Source organism: Chionomys nivalis, chromosome X, assembly GCF_950005125.1.
Source record: "Chionomys nivalis chromosome X, mChiNiv1.1, whole genome shotgun sequence".
NCBI lineage: Eukaryota > Metazoa > Chordata > Mammalia > Rodentia > Cricetidae > Chionomys > Chionomys nivalis.
The window spans coordinates 95,515,968-95,522,537 of NC_080112.1; the positions used below are offsets into that span (position 1 = coordinate 95,515,968).

General features: G+C 43.6%; 1 pseudogene; it reads right to left on the minus strand.

The window, feature by feature from the left end:
* Positions 1–1,334: 1,334 nt before the first annotated feature.
* LOC130868523 (negative elongation factor E-like) lies at positions 1,335–1,949 on the minus strand (annotated as a pseudogene).
* Positions 1,950–6,570: the final 4,621 nt, after the last annotated feature.

A 6,570-nucleotide genomic window follows, 5' to 3' on the forward strand; every position in this document is an offset into this window, starting at 1 on the left:
ACAATTGAAATCGATTCTTAATTGGCCTCCTTCATCTCCTATTCCCATTCCTCAATAGGCACTTCTTAATATCACTAAATAGCTCTTAACATCTTATCAGGTCATGTCTCTGAACAAAAACTGGCTTTTACTCACTTTTGCCCACAAAATGTTACACAAATTCTTTAGTGTGGTTCTCAAGCCCTATGTTGTCTGGGGTACCCTCTTCTATACACCCATCTTCCAACAAGCCAAATACAAAGCTCTCTCCCATCCACGTTGAGCTGCTTTTCGATTTCTAAATGCACCTTCGGATTTTTGTCGTCTGCCTTTTCTAGTCCACTCCTGGAATGTTCTCCTTAATCATCTTTCCTTTGCTTCTAATGCCAACTTATTTCTGAAGATTCCTCTAGCCCAGGAAGGCATGAAATTTTTCTTTGGACGTGTTAAACCTTGTGCCACTTATAAGACTTGTGTCATAAACTTCCTATTAGAAAGCTCCAGATTGATATTCAACTGCCTACTTGACATTTACACTTACATAGCTCACAGACGTTTCAAGAAAATCATGCTAAGAATAAACAGCGCCATACCCCAGGACTTCTCCTCCCCCACAGTTCTTCATGTTAGGAAATGGCACCTCCTCCCACCCAGTTGCTTAAGCTAGAAACCTGGAAGTCATCCTTAATTCCTCTTCTCATTCCCTGCATCCAGTCTGTCAACATGTCTGTTGTTTCTATTTCCAGTGCATAATCTTGACTCTACTCACTTTTACCACAATAGCCTTAGTCTAAACTCCCATCATTCCTTCGTTTGGATCTTAACAACTAACTAGAGACCGTGGGTCCTCTCTTGTGCTCACAATTAATTGTCCTATCATTAGAAAGAGTGTGTTTTTAAAAACGAAAATACAAATCAAATCATGTGACTCTGCTTAAGGCAATAAGTCACTTCTCATTCGCTTCCCATTTGATTTAGAGGAAAATCACTCCCCATTACAATGTCCTACAAGACTCCTGCTTACCTCTTACATTGGTCTCAATGATCTTTCATCACTTACCTCTTTATAAACCCCCTCCCCCTGCTCCCCCCCCCACACACTTGGCTTCCAGCTGAAACATATCAAGCTCTCGCTTAAGCTCAGAGCCCTCATCTAGATTATGCCTTCTCTTGAGATGTTCTCTCCCCATTTTGTCCAACTGGAATGCTGTGTTTCCAGTCTTGCCATGGTTCACTCTTCTTGCTTCTCTCTTCTTCCTAGATATGCCGTGCTTTTTTTCTCTATTTCTACCATATTATCTTTATCTTTTTTTTTTTTTTTTTTTTTGAGCTTCTGCCCCAGGATTTTACTGAGACCAGTTTGGGGGCATATGAGGCACAAGGAATCCAGCTTCGTGTCCTAGAAGCCATCCACAAAGGTTTCCTACAGATCGTCACTGTACACAATCTGGGTCCTCTTGTCCCGGTGGCAGCCCTTAGGGCTGTTCTGGACGGCAAGGGAGCCCCAGACAGACTTGCCAATAGCAGCGTCCAGCATGGGCTGTTTGCGGGCTATGTTGACTTTGAGCTGCACGGATTCCACCTGGGTTCCATTGAGCTCAGCCACGGCCTGATCCGCAGACTCCATCTTCTCATAGGTGACGAAGGCACAGTTTCTGGGTGGATCCATGGAGATATCAATGATGTTTCCAAAGGGAGAGAAGGCCCCTCGGAAGAGGGTGGGCGTCATGTCCTCTCCATACACATACAGAGTGTTCCCCTTCCGAGGCCCTCCTCTCGGGGAACGAGTCTGACCTGCGGAAAGGGCCCTCTCGCTCCCGCTCCCTGTTTCGCTCCCGCTCCCTGTTTCGCTCCCGGTCTTTATCTTTGTCTCGATCTCTGTCGCGGTCTCTGTCTTTGTCTCTGTCACGGTCTCTGTCTCAATCCCGATCTCTGTCGCGGTCTTTGTCCTGGTCCCTATCTCGGCTCATTTCCTTGTTTGTTTCCAGCTCATAGCAGGCTTATATACTTAACCATTTTCATTCATTCAACAAACATTGGAGTGCCTGCTATGTGCTGAGTGATACCCAGTGGTGAATCTAACACGCACTGTTCTTATATACCTGTTTCAGTAAGTTCTATAAGGCCATACTGGTTTGCTAACCACTGTACCCTACTCCTTATCCTAGTACCTGGGATATAGTAAAGAAGCAATGAATGACTGTTGATGAATGGTTTAATGATAGAATTGTGTTTTCTTCATATCTCCACCTCTAATCTAAAACAATTTCCCATTCATTGAGGAGGGTATATAAATCAGTGTGAGTGAGGTAGATAACAGTCCTGGGTGTTAACCTCTTAAAATGAAAGGCTAACACAGTAGGTGCTTCAGGCTATAGGGAGTGGGGTTGTTGTGAGCAGCCTGGTGTTTCAGTATTTATTCAGATTGTTTGTGTAAAGACCGCCCATCTCCCTTTTCTTTTTCATAGTTGAATTATTCATACTGAAGAGTCACTAAATACTGAAAAGTACAAAATTTAACCAGGAGACTACTGTACAGACCAGATCTTGTGAGTAAGAACTAAACAGAAAAAATTCTAAGAATTACTCTTCAGTCTTTTCAAGTGATGGTGGTTTGTTTCAGCTGTTAAAAAAAAAAAAAAAGTGTTATCCCAAAGCTAAGAATAGAGCAGGCTTCGAGGAAGCGAGTTCCATGTGTGTTATTGGATGAACAAAAGAGCACCTGTGATAACCAGGCCAGTGAGCCTGTGGCACCAGAGTTCAGGAAGGTCTTTTTGCCCTGCTTACACATTGTCTGACCTAACAATTTAGAGGAAGAGGCTGCATTCCTAGTTCCCAGGGCAATCTCGAGGTAAAACATGTTTCAGAACCCTGTGCTGTGAATTAAAGCCCCTTCCTGTAGCACTACATTAGGAGTAAACTATAGTCTTCTCAAGGATTCTCTGTGTAAGGTTAGGCTAAGGCAAGTAAGAGTTCCCCTAAAGACTGGCACATTTCATGAGGACCAAACCCTTCCTCATGATTTATGTCGGGAACCATAAGCTCTGATTCAGAAGTCAGTGCAGGCTGGAGAGATGGCTCGGTGATTAAGAGAGCCTGCTGCTCTTGCAGAGGTTCAGTTCCCAGCACCCGTACTGGGGAGCTTCCAGCTGCCTCCAGCTTTTGCTCCAGGAGGTCTGAACCCTAGTCTGGCTCTGCAGACAGCTGCATGTACGTATGGCACATGCACATAACTGATAACCAAGTGGATCTTTAAAAAAAAGTCGGGGTGAGGTGGTTCGTCAGCTCAGCACTCAAGAGGCTGAGGCACGAAGATCCAGAGTCAAGGTCAGTGTTGACTGCGCAGTGAGATCGGGTCTCACAAATAAAGGCACATGTTTGGATAATAAACTAAATAGTTGTAAGAACTGACCTCATAGCCTTGGGCATACAAAAAGTCGTTCATAGATGAGACATGAGTAGTAATTTAATTTTATTCATTGGCTCTGAATATTGAGGTGGGGCTTTGTGCATGCTAAATATACATGGTACTAGTGAACTATAAACCCCACCCAGTTTTGTGATGGAAAAAAAATCTAAAGACAAATTTTTTGTAACTTAGCATTTTGGTGTGAATTGCCATAAACCCCCAGCCCTCTTTTCGATAATGTCGTACAAATGCTTTCATTGCTTTCTGCATGCAAAACACATTCTTCACACCTGCCCATTGTCTTCTGAAAGTCATAGATGATAACTTAAGAGAAGAATAAGAAAAGGTGCCCAATTCCCTACATCTACTCATCCAGATGAGCCCTGAAATTTTAAAGAATTGGAAGGTGCAGTATGAGGAGAGCATTTCCCAGTTATTTGGAAGTAATATAAATAATCACATTATGGTAGCAGAAATACAGAAAGATGTAGGCTAAGCACAAGGGTTAAAGTGAATATCCAGCTTGAAGTACTTTGTATCCCAAAGAACTTTGGGAGGTTCTGAATTAGAAAGTGGCCGTTGAAATCTCCTAAGCAATCTGTAAATTCAGGAAATTAGACCCAGTCTGCTGTGCCCTGAGGACTGAGGTCTCCTCTAGCAGTGGGATACAATGAGTGCTTAGTTTTCTTCCACTCCACAACTCCACCCCAGATTCTCTCTCTCTCTCTCTCTCTCTCTCTCTCTCTCTCTCTCTCTCTCTCTCTCTCTCCACAAAGAGAGAGTGTATCTTTGGAGCCTGTCCTGAAACTTGCTCTGCAGACCAGGCTGGTCTCGAACTCACAGAGATATGACTGCCTTTGTCCCCTGAGTGCTGAGATTAAAGGCATGTGCATCACTGCCAGGCCTACCCCAGATTCTTACAAGTAAAGTAAAATCTATTACTATAGATTTATTTTCCAGATTGTTCTGTTAATAGAACCTTACATATAGAAACTTATCCAAGATCTTCAGGCAAATAAAACTTTGGGAAAGAATCTTGAAAAGTTTTTACCTTGAAAAGACAACTTATTGAAATTAAATTCATATCCATGGTAGAAAATGTACTTGGGTGACCCAGTGACATAGCTTAGTGGGTAAAGGCACTTGCTGCTAATCCTAATAACTTGTTAAATTCCCAGAACCCAAATGGCAGGCATGGGGGTGGGAGGATAAATTGCCATAATACATTTTTTTTTTAAAGAAAATGCACTTTGGTTAATGCCTGGCATGCAGCAAAGGCCTTAACTGATTCTCAGCACCATATAAAACAGGCTTGGTAGCAGTGACCATTCTTTGACCCAAATGTTTGGAGAGTAGGGGCAGAAAGATCAGAAGTTCAACCAACGCTATCTTCAGCTGCATTAGGAGACAGGGAGTTGAAGTCAGCATGGAGAAGAAACTATAACGTGTGTGTGTGTGTGTGTGTGTGTGTGTGTGTGTGTGTCCCTAGGGAGCACCGATACAGATACAGCCTTTTAGGTCACCATTTCTGTTTAGATATCAGTTAACCATTTTGAATTTACTGTATGCCAAGACTGTGCTAAAGTGTGGGATTGTTCTATTTTACAAACAAGAAAACCAATGTAGAGGATTGACATGGTTTTCCCAAAATGTTAAGAAAAAAATCTAAATCGAGGTTTGCCTGACTCCAGAAGCCTAGCTATTTGACAGTTGCTCCACATAACCAGTCTCGTCTTTCTCCTTTCAGTAAGAAAAGGCTAAAGGCAGCCCACACTGATAGGAGTGATCCCAAATCACACACAATGTTTAACTGCCCTCATGATCGGAAATCGCTCGCTTGTGTAACGAATATCTCTCCTAACAACCTGGAAATTCATTTCCTCTTGACTGGGTTTTTCACTCAGGCTGTTCCTTGGCAGCTTTCCTGATATCAAAACAGTCATTGGGATCCTAATCCTACACTCCGGGAGGTCTTGGACTTGTTGGCCTCTGCCTGGAGTGTGCTCTCTGGCTTCATTGAACCCCCCTTCCCAGACTGTGCTGAGTTGGACATGTCTCGGGAGTGAAAAAGTGACACTCGAGAACATACTGGTTTATTATTACACAAAGAAGAGTAAAATTAACCACTCGCGATGTCCTGGAATGCCAACGGCATGAGAGGACCCCCTTGCTTATCCTGTCTGCCTTTTTCTTATTTCTCTGCTATTCTCACCTCTGAAGCTGCTGATTCGTCTATTTCAAGGATGCATGCATTATTCAAAAAAAAAAAAAAAAAAGGCTCCTGCTCCCCAGTGTTTCCCAGTTACTGTTGGAGTTCTGTTTTTGTTTTGAAGTGGACTCTCCTGGCTCCTTTCAGGACCAAACCGAAAAACGAGTGCAGTGTCTGTAGTCAATGGCTGATCTGTGGCTGAATGTGTTTCTCTTCCCAGAAAAGGTACTTGATCTTTAAACCAAGCTCTTCGGTGCCTTTAAATGAGGGGACTGGGGTGTTCACAGTGTCATCAGCTAGTCTTTTGTGGGAGCTGCTACTCCATCTTCTTTCATCCCATTCCCCCAAGCAAACTCAGGCAAAGGAGCCTTTTCTCTCTGTACTGCTGCCCTTTGTCTCCAGCGGCTCTTGCTGAAGTGTTTTAGGTATCTCAGAGTGGTAAGTGCGTATAAATGGTGTGTTTGCCACGCCGCTCATTTGCCATTTAATGCACCACCTTGCTACCTCTGCGCTCTTTTTTTTAAAAAATTTATGTTTTTTATTGAAAATTTCCACCTCCTCCCCTCCTCCCACTTCCCTCCCCTCCCCTCCCTCTGCGCTCTTTTTAAAGTATACAAATGCTCTTAGTGTTCTCTCTCCACAAGATCATGAGTGTGTGTGGACTTCTTCAAAGCCCTCCTGGGTGACTTGAGAAGTGGTGAGAGGGTCATTGTGAAGAAAAGGGACTTCAGGGGTGACAAAAAAAAAAGCAGCAACCCTCTCCTCAAAAGGACGGGAGAATGTGCCCTTGTACCGTGTTTCCTGCTTTGTCAAAGCCCTGCTTGTCATCTAGGGCATTGACTCTTGCAACAGAAAATGGTGAGAGAGAGAGTCTGGGTTCCCAGAAGTGTGGTCAGCTGTGGGAGGAAGAGGGCGTGGTCAGATCAGGGTCTCCCTAGCAGTGTACCTGATAGCCACCTGCTAATCCTTTATC